General features: G+C 43.6%; 1 protein-coding gene across 1 annotated transcript in view; it reads left to right on the forward strand.

The window, feature by feature from the left end:
• NEDD9 (neural precursor cell expressed, developmentally down-regulated 9) overlaps positions 1-19,880 on the forward strand; it is a 298,143-nt gene that overhangs the window by 205,004 nt on the left and 73,259 nt on the right. The window lies entirely within an intron of this gene.

The raw sequence follows: 19,880 nt of genomic DNA on the forward strand, positions 1-19,880 counted from the left end.
GTGGGAAAGGGAGGAGGTGTCCATCACCTTCCCTGGCAAAGAGGCCCAGAGTGTGGCAACAGCCGTAGCCCCACTTGCACCGAGGGGTTAACTGAGCCAGTGACTGGGGACTGGGGAATCTCTTCCTGGTCTGGGAAAAGATCTTAGGGGCAAGGCCTTCATCCCCCTTCGGACACATGGCACATTACTCCCATAAAACTTGAAGACCAGATTATGTGTAAAGCTAAGGTACATTCGAAAGGCTCCTAACAAGTAATAATTCAACTTCTAACCTAGTTCTCAGGTTTGACATAGAAAGAGTTGAAGAATGTGGTCTCAAAAGGACATTTAGATGTGGTTTGAAAACATTTCAAGAAAATCATTAAGGACCATAAGCCCCGTAGCGTTCTGTGATTTAACTGGAGCTCATGGCTGAATGCCATCATTACACAGGGAGGAAGTGTCATTACCACTAAAGCAGGCAGCCTCTTCTCTTGGCTCAAGTTGGGGAAATGCTACTGAGGAAGGAACAGATGCAGCACAAGTGGTCAGAGCCCTTGAGTGCAGGCGTCACATCCATGGAGGTCAGCTGGTCCAGACGGACAGAGTCATTTTCCAGGGAACAACCACACATTGAACGTGCCGAGAACTGCTAACAGACGCTCTACAGGTTACGGGGTGTCAATCCTGCCTCCAGCTGTGGGATCAATTCCTTGATAACAATGACATCATACTGAGTCACTGGCAGAATGGAATTCGCCAGCAGGAAAGGAGCAGTGAGTTGATGGCTGATGGGGACCACGTCAAAGGCAGTCCAAGTGGGCAGACAGAGATGAGTATGCACGCCTCAGCCTCGGTGGCTCTGTGTGACACGTGGCACGATGCCGCTTGCCCTCGCTTTAAGCAAATTCAACCTTTGATGTACTCTTTTTTATGGAAACTAAATTAGAGAAGGATTATTCATTTATTAAGTACTTTTTCATTTCACCAGAGTCTTAAATAATACCTCTGCACTAGTAGTTATAATAATTTTTTAAAATTTCAACATCCGTACCCATTTTCAAGAACATAGCTATTGAGATTTCCCTGGTGATGCAGTGGTTAAGAATCCGCCGACCAGTGCAGGGGACACGGGTTCGATCCCTGGTCCGGGAAGATCCCACATGCCGTGGAGCAACTAAGCCCGTGTGCCACAACTACTGATCCTGTGCTCTAGAGCCCGCAAGCCACAACTACTGACTCCGCGTACCACAACTACTGAAGCCTGCGTGCCTAGAGCCCATGCTCTGCAACAAAGAGAAGCCACCGCAATGAGAAGCCCGAGCACTGTAACGAAGAGTAGCGCCCGCTCGCCGCAACTAGAGAAAGCCTGCGCGCAGCAACAAAGACCCAACGCAGCCAAAAATAAATAAATAAATAAATTTATAATAAAAAAAAAACGAACTTAGCAATTATAAAATATACACTTCTGGGGCTTCCCTGGTGGCGCAGTGGTTGAGAGTCCACCTGCCGATGCAGGGGACACGGGTTCGTGCCCCGGTCCGGGAAGATCCCACATGCCGCGGAGCAGCTAGGCCCGTGAGCCAGGGCCGCTGAGCCTGCGCGTCCGGAGCCTGTGCTCTGCAACAGGAGCGGCCACAACAGTGAGAGGCCCGCGTACGGCAAAAAAAAAAAAAAAAATTAAAAAAAAAAAAATATATATATATATACACTTCTGTAAGGAAAGGTAAATAGGTAATCATATGGCTGTTTAATTCACAACACCATAATCTCACCCCTTTCAACAAGCCTTCACCTTGCCTGCCCTGAAGAAACCACTTCCTTGACTGAGTTAAATTAGGTAACAATTGAGCAACAGGGATATCATTCACACACCAGCACAAAGCTGTGTAGCAGATCCATTCACTTTGGACAGACCAAAGGTTTCAGGGTCAAGAGAGAAGTGATTAATCAAACCGGGAGGGAAGAGAAATGAAAATCAAGCAGACAGTTATGAAGACCAATATCTGTGTGGATCAACAATGCTCTCCTCTGCACGGTGCAGAGTGTGTAACGAAGTGGGAATAGGACAAGGCCAGAAAGAAAGAAATGGTGCTTTCAACTGCAGCTCCCAAGCGTGGTGTTTCTTTCCTTAACTTGGAGAACCCCCCGAGGCCTCATTCCTAGAGCTCTACACCTAGATCACATACCTCCAGGGTCTGTGGAAGCCAAGGCCTGTGCAAGGGGGAGGCAAGGATCCAGCCTGAGGTTAGGGAAAGAGGAAGGAAACATACCTTCTGCCGTTGGTGGAACATGGAATATTCCCAGTTCATGATCTCGAAGAAGATTCATCAGACAGTGGTATTCTCCATTTTTTTACCCGGTGCTCACACATCCTCCCTTAATTTAACACATTGCAAGCCAAGAAGACACATCTAGGTCAACCTGCTGTCAATTGTACTTGTAGCAAGAAACCTGGAAAGTAGGAGGTGAGCACTGTGTTTCCTTTTACTGAAAAAACAATCATAGCTTTTGGGAAGTGCTGAATGTTAAGAGGACATCTTGCATCAGTCCCTCCTTCCTTCCTTCCTGGGGCTTGGGCAGGTGGGAGGAGCCACAGATTGTGACCAGTGAAGAAAGACGTGAGAATGGAAGGAGTGACTAGATTTCTTATCTTCGTATAAGGAGCAATCCGGGAGACATGGGGATGCCATGTCTTCAGCTTAGGGAGAGGAGGGTAAACTGAGTCCTCAGGCTCAGGGCCATTGGAGGAAGCAGAGCGAGAGTGTGTCCTGCTCTGGTTTGCCAGGTCTTCACTGGGCTGTCCTTTGATACGACAGCTATCTTCTGCAGTGGGACCACCTAAGATGAGCTTGGGGAAATGTCTCAATACAAGAGCCAGACAGAAATATGCTTTAAGGGAAGGCATGCGTCTTGTTGCTCGTTGTGGTTTTACGATACGCGAGCCTGGTTTACACAGCAGTGGTACAGATGCAGCTCTGTATAGTATTGTCATACTTAAACTATGTGCATGTTTACTATTTCCTTACCAACGACAGCTGGAGAAAACGGCTCAGTGAGGTTGGGGAGGAGGGAAGGAAGACGGAGGGAGAATTAAAACATAGGAACAGATGACCTACAACTTCCCTGATGAATGAAGCTCCAGATTCAGTTGTAATGTAATCGGTGTCAAAGTGTCATGACTCTGTGTTTTTCCTTCCATACACAGGAGTAAGGGTGGACATAAAATAGGACTAAAAATAAAGCAGACGATGTTCTACCTTTACTTCTTACAATTCCAGGGTGTATTTACCCCCTCTCTCCACTGGGCCCCTTTTTTTGCAGGTGCAATATTTTAACTGCTTAGAATGCACCTATCGGCCCTTCTCTTGGGGCGCTGATGTCTCCCAAGAGCTCAGATTGCAACTGCTAACTGTTAAGATCCAGATCCAGCTATGCAACCAAATCACGCTGCAACCCGGGACAAGCCCACACTGCCTGAGCAGGACTTTCTGCCCTGCCGAAGACTCAAAAGCGGGGAAAACACATCAGCAAGGAATTCTAAAGTCTTAGGAATCTGTCAACTGTGAGCACTAACCAATTGTTGTTTCTCAACAGCTTCTCTTGGCTTTTACCATCACCTTGGCTTGGAACTCTCTCCCACACCCCACCCACCTCCAGTTCCCTTCTGTCAGCTAATTCCTCTTTTCTTCCCCAATACTCAGCTAAGGTGTTACCTTCTCCTAGAAGCCTTCCCTGAAATCCTCAAGCTCTTTCATTGATTCCCCGCTTTGGATTCCTAACTATCTCTTTGGGTTTGTCTGTCCAGCTAGACTGAAAACCCTTCGGAGGCGGGAGCAATGTTCTTTTCATCTTTGTGTTCCTAAAACCAATCACCATGGTAGGCACTCAGCTGGTGAATAAATGAGTAACACTAATATATATCTGTAGCCACGTAACCTCCTGGAGTTTCAGCTCGTGAATGCAGACGTGACATTGCTAGGGATGCCGCTGTTCAGGGTAAAGTTAAGGCTCAAGACTTTCTTGGCTTTGCAGCTGCGTCACTGGAGGCTGATAAGCTGTGGCCAAGACCGTTCAAGGTCTCCGGCTGTCCTGAAAGTGTCTGCTGGTTTATTTTAGGTAGATAAGTGTTGCTATTATTCCTGGGAGGGTAGGAAATGCCGGGGGCTGGAGCTCACTGGAGACTTTTTAAATTAGAACCGTGTGAAGATATGTTGGCATCCCTGGCACATTAAAAGTTGGGGGGCGGGAAGACGGCACATACCCTGCATTTGATGATGCTGTAATTATAGCTTCCCTTAAGAGCAGCTAATAACTACCTACTATGTTGTAACCTCAGGGTAATGAACACTGTAGCTTTGCTTGTTAATTGAAGTTGACAGAAGGCTAGAAGGAGACTTACGGCACACCTCTTATATCAAGGGAGTATTTTCTCTTTGTTTATCAATAGGAAGTGTTTGTTTACTTTTTATGGCTTACTCTAGGCTTGCACCAGAGGAAGTAAAGAGATTATTCTCAGGAAGATCCTTGAGGGAAGAGTCCAGTTATTTGTCGTGAGCACCACCTCAGTATTTAGCCCAGCACAAACCAATAATAAGTGATCCATTTTGTCATCGTAATATATGTACCCCTGGGAATAAAAACAAAACAAAACAAGTGGGACAGCTACGATTCTCTCAATCTTCTTCCCAAAGTTCTCACCAGCTTACTTAATAGCCTAAGACGTGAGAGAACGTCAGAAACTAATTGTTCAAGTGGTTCCCAGCAGCCAGAATGCACCATGACCTAATCAAACAGAGAGCAGGACAGAACCACGAGGGCAGAGGCTCCAGAGGCCTATCCTGCTGTCACCAACCCTCCCCCAGCCCAAAACCAGATACCCAGTTTGTAGTGAACGGGTTAGAGTCACTGACTACAGTTAAATTCAGACGCTTGGGCTTGCATTAGATAATCTAAAACTAGAAGAGAACAGCACTTTTGCAGGATAAGGATAATCTCGGGAATTTGGGCCTTTAAGTTCACAAATTCTAATTTCAACTTCGCTGAACTTTCTTATAAACAAGTAAAATTTCTCTTCCTAATTTCAAGCAGATTTAAATATCTCTGAAACTAGGTTAAGGAACTAAGATGAAATGAAAATAAAAATAAATTTAGTCCCTTTTTTCCAAACACTGGAAAATTCTTTATTATCATGAAAAGCCAACAACTTTAACGTAGACTTATTTTATTTCCTATATCTGCTCTTTTGTTCCTCCTGTGTTAGAAAGTGAATGCCTTTTCCAAGTATAGTGGTGTTATTGCTTACCTTGATTGATAGGCGTCCAATATGAAAATCGCTACCTTATAGTTTATAAATCAGAGAATAACTCAATGTAAATTAATTGAAGATCTATTTTCATTTTCTACCATGTTACAGCAAACAAAATAGCAACACTTCTTTTGTTATGAATTTCCCAGAAAATACGTCCTTTTGTTTTTTCCATTTGCTGCGTTTCAGTTAGAGGTCGAGGAAATAGAGCTGCTAAAAAGGAGAGAACAGCCAGGCAACTAAGCCACTTGCCTCCTGTTCCCAGATAACGCCGCATTCCAGGATTTGCTCCTAGAAGCCAAAATAGATAAATAAGTAAATAAACACACAAACAAATAAATAAATATTCTCTTTGTCCCAGAACTAATCAGACTCTTGGGAACTTACAGATTAGTCAACTGGGTAAGAAATTGATGTATAACCTATAGAAATCAGATGAGAAAGAATAGATGGGAAAGTCAGGTGGAGCCCAGGCTAGGCAGCACCCCACAGGTTGGTACTTCTAGAAGCTATTGCGTCGGCCAAAAAGTTCGTTTGGGTTTTTCCATAAGATGGTACGGAAAGCCCCGAGCAAACTTTTTGGCCAACCCAAATAGTTATATTCTAGAAGCTTCGTGCTCTGCTTTGGAATCCCAGAGACTTGCTCTTATCTGTGTCCTGGGGTGACATCAACCAAAATGCAGATGTGCTTAGGGAATCCTCTAGAATGCCTACTCTATTCAAAATACCATGGACCAGACCAAGCCATCGTGTGGGCATGATTCCTTCCCAGTTCTCAGGTTGTACGGGAAGCTCTGTCCTAACCTGGAGCCACTCAGTTGGTTCATGTTTTGAAATTATTCTCATAAGAAACAGAATGCTGGCATTGCGTGTGATCCCTACCTGAAAACTTACAAAGAAAGCCAAGTAATAACCAGAAGGGGATATTGGATGTGGATATATTGTCAGCTCAGGGTTTTTTCATCAAATTTTTCAAAGGTTTAGGCCAAGTATCTCTCCAAACCTCAATTCATTTTCCCTAATTCTGTACATTTTCCTGATACCTGATTCTGCCGTCCACATGCCCTGCTCTGTAAAGGGGGTGTCCCAAACTGTAGACAAGTCACTGAGAAGGACATAGTACATTAGTAAATTGACATATTGGCTTGTGTCTTCAGTATGTGGGAGCTCCTGAAAGGTGCCCTAGAATAACTGGAAAATTGAAAAAATAAGATTTCCACTTGAGAGTTAAATTGTATGCTCAATGTGTAGAATACTTCAAAGTATGCTTATTTCTGTATTCTCCCGAGACTCACAAGAATTGTTTGAAGATGCTATGTAAGATTGCCTTTCTCCCCAGCTGCCAGGGAAAGGAGCTAGAATGAGGGTGAGGGTGTGGCTGGCTGATCCCAGGGCAGGTGCATTTGCCTGGTACACACACCAGGGCTGATGGAGGGAGTGAGAGGATTGTTCTCCCTCCTCCCCTGATTTCCTTGTACCTGTTACAAAATCAGATAACAAAATGGCCTGCCTGTGGAAATGATTCATAAACGACACAGTGCTATTTAAACGTAATATGTTAATGGTAACAGAAGTCTTTATTGTTGCTGATACAAAATGCCTAAGGTTCCAAATATTACAAATGCTTTAAACCTTTAATGTTAAAATAACATTTCTTTGAGAGCTAGTCAAGGCCATAGAGGACGATGATAAATGAATCTAAATCAAGGATAAAATCAGGAACGTTGATCCCTTAGAAAATCTAGTGAAAATCAACACAAAATGCCCAGATTTAACCATGACCAGGAATAGTCATCTTTGAGGTGCTTTGTAAATGTGTGCTAAGGGAGATTTAGGAAATACGTAAGTCCCTGTCAAGGAAGTATCATTTTGCAATAATTTTCAATTACATTGCAAAGTGCGTGGGGAAAGGCTTGTTTGCAAAAAGGCTGGCAGACCACGTGGGGTCTAGAGAAAGGGAGCCGAAGAATGTGTCCAGGTACTTCCCTGGTGGTCCAGTGGTTAAGACACAGCACTTCCACTGCAGGGGGCGTGGGGTTCCATCCCTGGTTGGGAAACTAAGATCCCGCAAGCCAAAAAAATAAAAAAGAATGTGTCCAAGTCCACGTATGGGCAAGGGGCATACACTGAGCCCTAAGGATTTGTCTTAAGCTTCTTCTCTGAAATACGACTGGAGAACACTATCCTCCTGGTTTTAAAACTTTCCAAGTAAGGGGGAAACTTGCAGGGAGATGGGGCTTTATTTTAGATCCAAGAAAGCTCTAAGATTCTCCCACATGTAATATAACTTGTTCCTAAAAATTGTATGCAAAATTCCCAACCTTAGAACTGCTAAGGCCCGACTGCTGTGGACAGAGGACTGTCGGGAGAGGGCCTCTGAGGTCAGTTGCTTCCCTTTTTACGTTTCTCTACTTAAATTCAATCTATTTTTATGGAATATGCTTAGAAATAAACCTTATTATAAGCCTTAGATATAATATTCAAATATAATGAGTTTACAGAAAATTGAAGAAAGTTGACTCTTCTCCCCCAGATAAGATCCTTATCTCAATAGACATGATAATAGCTTTGTTTTTTCTTTTCATACTAGCTCAGTAGTTCTACATCTACATCCCCCTTCCCCCTAGGATCTCTGTTATAAATTAATAATATATGCAGCAATCAGCATATTTAGCTGAAAACCAAAGCCTCTAACAGCCCTGGATGCCTAGCTTGCTCTCCAGTACCAAAAGATTCTCTACTACCATAAAGCCAATTCTACATCTCTTAAGATATATACATTAGAGCCAAGTCAAAGTACGAGTCTTAAGGCATTATAAAAAGATATTTGGAAACTACACCCCTGCAACCAAGGAAGTGGTAGCTCTTTATTTTGCAGAGCCGTCTGACCTCGTCAAAACTTCAGACCAAGAATTCAGCTCATCAGTTCATCTGGCATCTAATAAGCCCAAGAGTCATTTGTTCTTGGGATGATAAAGTCAGATGGCATGTCACAAGCCACTTCCAGGTTGAGTTTTCTTGAAAAGACACATTTTCAGGAAGTGCTGCCAGAGAAATGACTGTGCCTGAAATAAAATAATTGACATCAAGGAATACTGACTTCAGAAAGAGCTGCTGAAAGCAGCAGCCAGAGATGCTGACATTTTCATATGAGGGCCGTTTATAATCATAAGCCAGACAGGTAATTCCAGCACATGCAGATTCTCTTTGGCACATGCGTGCTGTAAAAGCTGTTGGGCTGACAGCAAAATCTCTACTCCGCTGAAGCCATCTCCGCTCCCATCTGTTGATGCTTTGCTCCTGATTCAAAGTGATGGATGGTCCTTATGATGAGTGAGGGGAGGGGAGTTTGTTCCCTACATGCTTATACACCAAGACGGGTCCAGTCTTCCTGCATTAACTTCCTGCTTAATGCGGCTGATCTGGACCGTCACCCGGTTTCACAGAGACTTCAGGTAGCCTGGCTGGGCTTGAAGCACTGAGACCAGAGACCAGCTCAGTCAAAGCACTACTGGAAACTACATCTGCCCGTGGTTAGACTTAGACCACTAATTCCAATGGCAATTTTTCATCTGTCAGTGACAAACGAATCAATACTGTAGTCGAAGACTAATTAGAGACCAGCACAAAACCGAAAACTTGTTTTTAGTAAACGTATTTGGCTAAAAACCCACATGTCCAGAAAGAATAAACTCAGCTTCTTAGGGAGCTTTCATCTCCAAAATAGGCGCCTCTGCCTCCGGTGAGTGAATTAATTGTCTCTACAACGGTTTCTTTTCCAAGACTTTAGGGCAGGGTTTCTCAACACTGGCACTATTAACATTTCGGGCCAGGTAGTTCTTTGGTGTGGGTGCTGTCCTATGCATTTCATATGTTTAGCAGCATCCTTAGACCCTACCCACTAGATGCCAGTAGCACTCCCCCACCCCAATTGTGAAAGTCAAAAATGTCCCCAGACATGGCCAAATGTCCCCTGGAGGCAGGGGAGGGAGCAGGGGGGCAGGGGTTGTAAAATCACCCCCAGTTGAGAACCACTGGTTTAGGCCATTATTTAATAAACACATTCCCTCTGTACCCATGACAGCTCTCCCCCAACTCCTCACTCCCAAGCCCTGTAAAAGAATTGCCTCTTGTTCTGTAGAAAGATGACCGGCTTTCGTTTATACAACTTTCCTACCAATATTTCTGGGTCACAAGGACAATACATGAATCGATTCAATTGTTTTCCCAGATTGGAGCTCTTAGAGAAACGTGTTTCCATCCACACATCCTGGAGAACTAAAATTGAAAACTCTAAGTGCATATTTGTTGAACGAATAAAATAAGTTAAACCCCAGCAAATACGCCCATAAAATTCAAGTGATAGAGAAAATTTTGAAAAACAACATTTAAAAATCACCTAAAATCTCACCATGCAGAAATAACCGTTACTGATGTTTTGTGAATGTTCTCAGAATACTCTCCATGAACACAGACAGGTATAAAGCCTGATTCTATACAGAAGTTCTTCTACAAAATAGTCCAGGGTTAATTATCCCAGGATTCCATATTGAAATTTACAAAAATGAGTTTATACTCATGCAGTTTTAAATTAAAAGAATTATATTTAATTTTCAGATGAGAAAGAAACTGAAAACTGAAGAAACTGACGATTTTCAAATAAATGTTTCTTCAACTGCTAGAGAGACGGGTTCTTAAAAGGTCTCCCTAAATTAAGAAAATGTTTATGCAAAATTTTAAGAGCTGAAGTAATTGTTATTTTTAAACTTCTCTTTCAACATTAAATGATATGTACTGACTCTCTAACAGGAAAGATGAGGAAGTTAGCTAACTTATATTGTTCTCCTACCCCTGTTCCTCCTATCCCCAATTTGATTGGTTATATTTACATGTGACCTTTAAGTTCTCTTCCTCAGCCATACTTCCTACAGTTGTTTGGTCTCAGTTCCATTTTAAATGAATCCACAGCCTCTCAGTTCCTGAATTCTTTATTTTGACTCATTTTTTTTAATTGGCTGGATTGTTTTCTTTATTGAAGTATAGTTGATTTATAATGTTGTGTTAATTTCTGCTGTACAGGAAAATGATTCCGTTATTCATATATATATTATTTTTCATATTCTTTTTTTTTGCCGTACGCGGGCCTCTCACTGTTGTGGCCTCTCCCGTTGTGGAGCACAGGCTCCGGACGCGCAGGCTCAGTGGCCATGGCTCACGGTCCCAGCCGCTCCGCGGCACGTGGGATCTTCCCGGACCGGGGCACAAACCCGTGTCCCCTGCATCAGCAGGCGGACTCCCAACCACCATGCCACCAGGGAAGCCCTATTTTTCATATTCTTTTCCATTACAGTTTATCACAGGATATTAAACATAGTTCCCTGTGCTCTACAGTAGGACCTGTTGTTTATCCATCTTATATGCATAATGGTTTGCATCTGCTTGTCCCAAACTCGCAATCCTCCCCTCCCCCAGGTCCCCTCCTCCTTGGCAACCATAAGTCTGTTCTCTACAATGGTGATAATCTCTAGGTCCATCCATATTGCTGAAAACGGCATTATTTCATTCTTTTTTATGGCTGAGTAATATTCCACTCTGTGTGTGTGTGTGTGTGTGTGTGTGTGTGTGTGTGTGTGTGTGTGTGTATCACATCTTCTTTATGGCTGGATTGGTTTTCAAGACAGTTCTTATTTGCAAAAAGGACCCATTGAGGCTGTATTTCTTGAGCTTTTGAATCCTTGATGACAGCTGTCTGCCACTTTCATACTCCAAAGACAACTTGGCTGGAGATTCAATTCTTGAGTGACCATTTCTTGCCCTCAGGCTTCACAGATGCCACTCCAGGATCGTTGCTGGAGTCGATGGCCAGTTCCCACTGCGGTAACCTCTGAGTCCACTGGATACTGGACGCTGTGGCTCCACAGGGCTCCCTGGTTCCTCCTCTCCAGGATGTCACTTACTGAGGCCACAACTTGGCCTGCTCCAATCACCTGAAGGCCATTGCTGCCCTTCAGAAAGTAGAGGTGGTGGACTACTAGCTCTGGGCAAGTCTCTTCTGGCCTCCCTACCCTGTGCTGTGCTCAGAGCCACCGCTTCCTCCTTCACAAGGACAGGAGCAGACCCTCCTTCCTCTCCCACTGCCCGCCTTCCACATGAAGGGAACTCTGGTGGCTCCTTTTTCCCTTCTTCCCTCTCTCTTCCCATTGGATCTAGAATGCACGGAGCCATCGCTCCCTCCCCTTTCCCTGAATAAGCCACCGTTTCTCTCTCCTCCAGTCTTCTTTCTGCTTAATTTTCCCACTTAAGATCTGCAGTTGAGTTCTGCCCTTTGGGCACACCTTGTTATTTTAGTTCTTCTAGTACCCTAGTGGGTACCAAAGAGGTCTTCTTATATACTCTTAATATTCCCATTCATTCCAAAATGGTACATATGAAATAACCAAAGACTAATCATCCCATGATTCCTTGGTGACATTCTGGTATTAAGTACTTATCTATCTTTCAAGGCAGGTAAACCTTCAGCTTCTTCAAGTGTCACTCAGCTCACTGTCACCTACTCTCTCCCTGCTGCATTTGGACTGCATTTTCAATCTCAGCACATGGAAAGTCCAGATTGTATGAATAGTTATCTTTTTAGATTGTGTCAAAAAGCCTCTTAAAACAGAACACCCTACCCACAGAGGTATTCAGTAAACATTTGCTGATAAAGGGGATGTCTTAAGAATTCTATTAACATGCTCCAGGGCTCAGGAAAAAAGGATGCATGAGGGAATAGCAAAATAAGTGAAACATCAGGATATAGAATTTAACCATAATAATAGTTAACAGAGTGCTTCCCATGTACATGGCACTGCTTTAAGTTGTTCACAGAAGTCATCTCGTTCCATCTTTACAACAACCCTAGGAGAAAGGTACGATTAGTGTCCCTGTTTTAAAAACAAGGAAACTGAGACATAGAGGAGGTAAGGAATTTGCACACATCATACAACTAGTAAGTGGGGAAGTCTGAACCTGAACCCAGGAGGGCTAAGAGATGCTCTACAGGGATTATTGTGAGGGAAATAGACTGTCCTCCATCTTCACTTTGGTTTGCAAAGATATAGGCTTGTCGAACCATGAATTAAAATTTTGGTTAGGACTAATGAACTTCCTTTCTGTGAAAACAACGGGGCTCCATCCCCAAGAGGTTACAAGCTCCCTGTGTAAGTGTCCCAGACAAAAATGACACATTTCCGGGCTTCCCTGGTGGCGCAGGGTTGAGAGTCCGCCTGCCGATGCAGGGGACACAGGTTCGTGCCCCGGTCCGGGAAGATCCCACATGCCACGGAGCGGCTGGGCCCGTGAGCCATGGCCGCTGAGCCTGCGCGTCTGGAGCCTGTGCTCCACAACAGGAGAGGCCGCAACGGTGAGAGGCCCGCGTACCGCAAAAAAAAAAAAAAAATGACACCTTTCCATGTGTGACCTTAACACACACTCTTCCATTCCAACCAAACGATGACCTCATGCTGTCGAAGGCCAGGAATGCGAGTTGAGGAGAAAAATAACAGCTTGCTTTCACTTTCCAAGCGCAAGCACTGCCAGTCCAAGACGGCTCTCCCTGCCGTGCACTCTCTACAGCTCAAGAGGGCCTTCCGTGTGCCAGACAGATTAAACACGTGGGGAATTTGATACAATTACTCCTGGGAGGGGGTTTTTCCACTGCTCTCTAATCCAATGAAGCCTGGGCTGGCAAAGGCAGATGAATTGAGAGAGTGACTAAATAAGCAGCGTCCTTGGAGGTTGGAATACAGTCTGTCTACAAGGGGAAGGCATTTTGCCTTTAGTCTGTCTGGATTTCTAATATCTACTGCAGACTATTAATCATGCCGACCAGACTCTTGAACTTCTTTGAACTGTTTTACATTTAATCAGAATCGCACCCCACCCCCCCAACCCCTGCTCCCCGCAAAAAAGCTACAAAATTCTGCCTGGTTATTTGATTTAAATGATTTTAAACATTTAAACAATGGTTTACCTGGAATACATACCCAACATGGAACATAGCTTAATAGCTTTGAAATGGACTCAAACAAAACCAAAAATACAATTGCCATGCGTATCATGAAATCATGAGAATTAAAAATTAGCCACAGACTCATTGTTCATTTCCTTTAGATTTTCTGTTAAAACATTGGCTATCCTAGATTTCATAGAAATGCTATGGAAAAAAATGGAATAACTTATTTCAATCTAATTTTCTTAGGTGGGGATGTGGCCCAGAGTTTACACCTTAATGTAGGGTTCTGTATGTTGCAATGTCACCTGATTTTTATCTGTGACCTTTACATAAAGCAGGTGCCGTGATTTACAAAACCACACCTATCTGAAATCCAGGAACATCCCTCCTCCCTGCGCCTCCACAAACATATTTTCCGTGTATTTGCTGGGCTTTCACTTATTTTAGTCTTTTAGCAAATCTATATTATGTTTAACTCAGAGTTTTCTATTTCAGTTTTCTGGGCTCTGTGGATGGAAATGCTTTTCTCTAAGAACCCTATCCTGGGATAACAATTGAAGCCAAATTGGAAATGTGGAGTGGTATGCAGGTTCCAGAATCATCAAATCCCCATTCCAACCACACATAAATTCCTAAACTTGCTTCAAGCAGTGAATCCGGGAAGTGAACAAAGTCTATGTGTTCCTTCTTCTACACTCAGGTCAGGTGGCATGTTTCCACCTTAGGGCAGGGAGGGACTCAAGACCCATATGCTCTTGACTGCACAGTCTGGGAGGGAAAAAAAAGAGCAAACATTTGCCTAGGCCAGAAGAATGTTGCCACAGACCTGTCACCAAGATAGCTGCCAGAATTTTTCAGAGTGCAGAAAAAAGTAAATCTTTAAAGCAAAGCTCCTTTGGTGCTTTCTTTTTGAAACTTACTTGCTAATTTCCTTTTCTGGCCATCTGAAAGCCGGAGCTTCTGCACTAGCAACTCACAGCAAATAGAACCTGGTCCAGGGGGCTGCAAGACAAAAGCCTTCAGTAAAACCACAGCCCTTTGCAAATCTAGTCTGGACACATGTTCAGCACCAAACTTCCACATTGGGGAATATTCCAGAACACTTAAGGCTTTTGATTTGTCTATTTCTTTAAAAAGATAATGTTTCAAAGTCAGATGAAGTTGAGGAATTTGGGAGGTGGTTAAGACGAAGGTTTCTTCCAAGAAGATCAGTTCCAAAGTTGACATCCTCAGGGTAAGATGAGAATCTAACAGATCCCAACAATGACTATGTGGTGGTCTGCAAGCTTCACCACTGGGCCGGTGTGACATTTCACTGCCCAGATTTCACCCATTTGGGGTTTTGGTGGAGCAAGAATGAGGGGAAGCAGAGAAAATGAGGTAAAAACATGGCAGAAGTTATCAACAACCACCATATATCCTGGATTTTCCATCACCTGTGTTCGTATCATCTCTCCGGTTGTTCCCATAAAAGTAGTCATACTTGCCAGGTAGTATGTCTCCGTTTCTAATTAGGAAAATTAAAATTATAAACTAGGTACAGTTTGTAAACGACAGGATACAGTTTAACTGCTCCCCGAGGGCAATGACTGTGACATATTTATCTATAGATCCCTAATGCCTTATATGACACATGGCAAATAAAAAGGGCTCTGTATATGTTGAATGAATGAATTGAAAAGCAACTAAGCTGATGAAAATTAAGATAAATATGATTTGTGTGTGTGTTTGCTTGAAAAGGCAACCACTGAACTCCTGTCACTGTACCATTCAGTCAGCCATCTGATCTGATCTCTCATAGTTCTGATCTTATTGGTGTGGCTCTAAATGTCTTTATCCTAGATGTAAAAGTGGCTATTCCTGACATTAGTATTTGGTCAGTCTATCTTAAAACAATATCCTAAAGATCTGACTTGTTTTTCTAACTCCAGGGATGGAGAAGGAGTACGTTTCAGACCACTCATGTCTGTGTATTATTTTTGCAGGGTGTCACTTTTTGGCTTAGAATAAGAGCATACAAACAGAATTCCATTGTATAAGCAGTCAATTTTGCTAATAATAACACATGCCGAGAGCCCTAAGATTGGATGTTTATACATACTCATAAAATTGTTCGCGGAGGCACCCCTTTTTAAGGCTGGTTTGGGGGGAGAGGACGAATACTCATCTTCAAAATCTGCCTTTTACATCAACTTTTCTTAGGGCCCTGCTCTTTCCAAGGATATGATCACATGCTTAATTTATAGAAATCTAAACAATGATTTGCCTTTTAAAAAACTTGGGATTCACCATTTCTGCCCCCTTTCAAGTTGGCCTTTGGAGGTGGAAGGATAAGCTTAGGTTAACTGGAAAATGCTCTGAATAACCAGGTTCCAGGTGGGGAGTGCTTTCCAGGAATACCTTCACTGGCAGAAACAGCCCTTCCTGCAAGGCTATCAGAGTAAAGGTGATGGGAGGAGTCCTCATCCCTCCAGAGGGTCTTATTTCATAAGCCTTCTCAGCTGGCCTGGGGTCACCGGGTGAGGAGAGGCAGGGACACCCACTGTGTGTAGCACAAAGGCCAAGCATGTTTCCCTCCGGACCTGGAAGCCACGTCCGGGTCCATCACGTGAACTGCCCAGAGCTGGGTCATGTTTCCAAGTCCCCCGCAATCCTGCACAAAGAGACTCCCTGGACCCCCAGGAAAAACAGCAGCACCAAGCGCCAACAGAGAGACATGATGTGTGTGTTTTCTGGTTTCACACTGCAGCTCCTCTTACGACAGAATAACATCTGCCATGCCAGAGACCTATGAAGTAATAAATAACCTTTCCCCCAGCCGCTTACCAGCTTTACTTTGCTCAGAGACACCATCAACCCTGAACAGTCTATGATTCTGTGCCCTTCCACCTGGAGCGACATCACCCCTTCGGAGGGTGTAATGACCTCACTCAGCTTCACGCTCACTCTAGGAGGGAAGTGTGGGCACGGTCACCCATGGACTGTCACCACTTGCGTGGCTTCGGATGGTTCAGAACCTGCAACCTCCAGTCCAGATTCCAGGCGAAGGGCACAGATGGCAAACTGGCTTTCAAAGCAGGTCCTATAGCAAAAACGCAGCTTCAGAACAATAAGTGAGTGACCCAAAAGTTAAATGAAAAAAATGCATTAAAACCCACAAAACCACTTCCTTTCAAATTCTTGATAGCAAACGTGTCAGATCATTAAGTAAGCAAAATTCAGAGAAGAGCATTCACACCTTTTAGTACAGAACGCATCTGGGTGCTGGGGCCCAGCTCTCACACTGCTCTCCTGCGAGGAAAATGCTGATATGCAAGCAGTGGGGGCCGGACTAAGCCCCTGAGCCTCCCTGGTGGGCACAAAAAGCCTCAGAGCATTCCATAGCTGAAAGGTCCAAGTCTTGTAAACATGTACTTACGCCAGGAAATTGTTGTGTATGCTACAAGATGCTGGGATGAAATCTGAGTTCGTCTGCACTCACTTTGGACTTTGGTTTTAGATGATTCATTTAGAAAGAGGTCCATATTTAGGTGCTACAGAAGTGCCACCAGTTACATAGTTGCAACAGAGCCTCTTGCGTCTGCACTTTGCCTCTTTCAGGTTAAGCCAACTCTGCAGAAACTTATCATTTGTGGTTATTATCAGTTATTCATATCTTGGTGTGAATGAAGGCTGTAAGATTCCATTTTTAAAGCAGCAGATGGACATAGGACACTTGTCTATGAGCAAGAGACTAATCACTGGAACAGGAGACAAGGAATAAAAAGGATAACCTTCATGCTCCTCAATTAAAACACACACACACACACACACACACACACATACACACACACACACACACAAAGCATCTGTGTTGTGCCTGGAGCCCTGCGGGCTGGGGGAGGGCAGAAATGAAAAGCCTCAGTTCTCATCCTGTTTAGAGTTTTGCCTGAGCCCAACTCGTCTGTTGGCTTGGAACTTGACTTTGCAAATCTCCTAGTGCTCCTAGGCAGACCTCAGGAGCAAGAGGACCCAAAAACGGAGAAATTAGAACAGAAGAGAAGGGGAAGGAGCAGTGCCTAGAGTGGGGACAGCGGCAGAAAAATAGCAAAGTTCAGAAAAATGGTCTGTTTGGGAGACAGACCCAGTCTAGGAGTCCAGAGACCCAAGGGCTAGTTCCACGTTGTCCCCATAGAATCGTGGGCCCTCAGGAGGCATCCTTCCCTCTCCAGGTCCTAGTTTTCCCATTAGATAAATGAGGAAGGTAGACTCCACCAGGGGTTCTCAACTAAGGGCCATTCTGCCCCCTTGGGGGTATTTGCCAATGTCTAGAGACATTTTTGGTTGTCAAAACTGGAGAGAGAGGGCCTCTGCTTAGGACCTGCACGCGGAAGGGGAGAGGCAGCACGTCCAAAGGAGGGCCTCTGGAGTGTGGAGTTCCAGAGTTTGGAGTATATATAAACGAAAATTGGGACTGACAGCAAGATAAACTGAACATATGAGGAATTCAGGCTCCCAACTTGGTTGTCATTGAACAGTATAATAAATCTGAAAAACAGAGACCTTCTAGATGGCGGAGGAGTAAGACGTGGAGATCACCTTCCTCCCCACAAATACATCAGAAATACATCTACATGTGGAACAACTCGTACAGAACACCTACTGAACGCTGGCAGAAGACCTCAGACCTCCCAAAAGATGATTATCTACTGGGAAAGTTAACGACAATCAATGAAAAATCATTAGACTAAGAAAAAGAGCTCTTCCGGGTATAGCCAGTTATAAAATAAATGCTCTACGGTGGTAATAAGAGACTTAATTTTCTTCTTCCCTGAAAATTACCTCCAGACAACAAAGAGAATAAGAAATAAGAATGTAAATATCATCCATAATCCTAAATTATAAGTATTCTCCAATGCAATTTACATCATCTCAATGTGGGAAGACCAAACACTGGATTCCTGAGCTCAAAGAGCACTGGCAGGTCACTTTTCCAAAAGAGGTGATGCAGACTGAGAGGTGATGCAGACTGAGGGGTGATGCAGACTGAGAGGTCAATCCAACTATTTCTTGTTGGTATAAGAGGGACAGCAGTTCCAGTTGGTAATGAGACTTTCCTGAACCTCACTTGGCATCATGGAGTAGTATACTAAAGGAGCGAAGGTGAAAGGATCAGGAAAAAATAAGTCAGATGAAGAATGCTCAACCCCTGCCGCCCCAAAAAAGTTGCAACTAAGCTAAGCAAATAAAAAGTGTAACTACACTTACCACTCTGCGTTAAGTAACTCGGTAAAGGAACACGCGTTTCTGTACTGAGGAAGAGAGCACAAGGCAACATAAAAAAGGTGAAACAAGAGATGGCAGTGTTTGGGAAAAGAAATTAGAAAGGTAAATTATCACGGAAGTGTTCCATACCAGAAGCAGCTTAACGAGAATAAGAAATGCTAAAAACAATGACAAAGGTGGAAAAGTGGATTTTATCAAATGGGCAAAATGCTCTGGGAAGGATTGTACTGTTACAAAGGCTTATAGGGAAAATAATCGCTGTTAAATGTGATGTTTGAGCATCAATATTTCTTAATTAGTGTTTCCAATGAAGAGAATGAGAAAATGGAAAAAGAAAACTATACAAACATAATTTTTTAAACCTTCCAGAAAAAAAGTGCTTCAAAATACTGAAAAGTTGTATGATGTCTATGGATAAGTTGACAGAATTATTATCAACAGCAAGCTCTATCCTAATTAAAATCCTGGAGGACAAAGGAAAAGAAATAATCCTTTGTCATCTAAACAATCAGGCTGACCATAGGCTTCTGCACAACATACGCTTCTCTAAGTGACATTAAAATCATGCCTGTAATGTCTTCAGGGGAAGAAAAATATGATCCAGGAAATAATTAAACTGCAAATATGACACTGGAATGTAAAGACAATATTTTAAAATTAACAAACATTCTTCTAAAAATGGTTTCCAGACAAGGAAGAAATGAATAAGAAAAAATAATATATAAAAATAAAAAGGGGGCTTCCCTGGTGGCACAGTGGTTGGGAGTCCGCCTGCCGATGCAGGGGACACGGGTTCGTGCCCCGGTCCGGGAAGATCCCACATGCCGCGGAGCGGCTGGGCCCGTGAGCCATGGCCGCTGAGCCTGCGCGTCCGGAGCCTCTGCTCCGCAACGGGAGAGGCCACAACAGTGAGAGGCCCGTGTACAGCAAAAAAAATAAATAAATAAAAAAAAATAAACAAAAAGGAAAAATAAGCAAGAGTATGTCTGGTGACCAACAAAGCTATTTAATAAATAAGGGATTCCATGTTAAGCTTTTGTAAAACTTTAAAACAAAATGTAAATTTTATACACCATGGCAAATAAAAATTCTACAAACAAAGAAGATGGAAGGAAAAGAATAAAAGCGTTCGGAGTAAAAAAAAAGAAAAAACGAGCGAGAGGGTGCTTCCGGCATCCCGTGTATAGAGGCCACGGACACTACCCAACACTCTGCAGTACACAGAGCAGCCTCACAACAGAGGCCCGTCCCGCCCAGAATGTCGACCATGGCACTGGTGAAACACTGGGCTGCCTCATTTGAAGGGTCTACTGAGATCCACGTGGCTTATGGCCC

The sequence above is a fragment of the Phocoena sinus genome, chromosome 11 (genome assembly GCF_008692025.1).
Source record: "Phocoena sinus isolate mPhoSin1 chromosome 11, mPhoSin1.pri, whole genome shotgun sequence".
NCBI classification, from domain to species: domain Eukaryota; kingdom Metazoa; phylum Chordata; class Mammalia; order Artiodactyla; family Phocoenidae; genus Phocoena; species Phocoena sinus.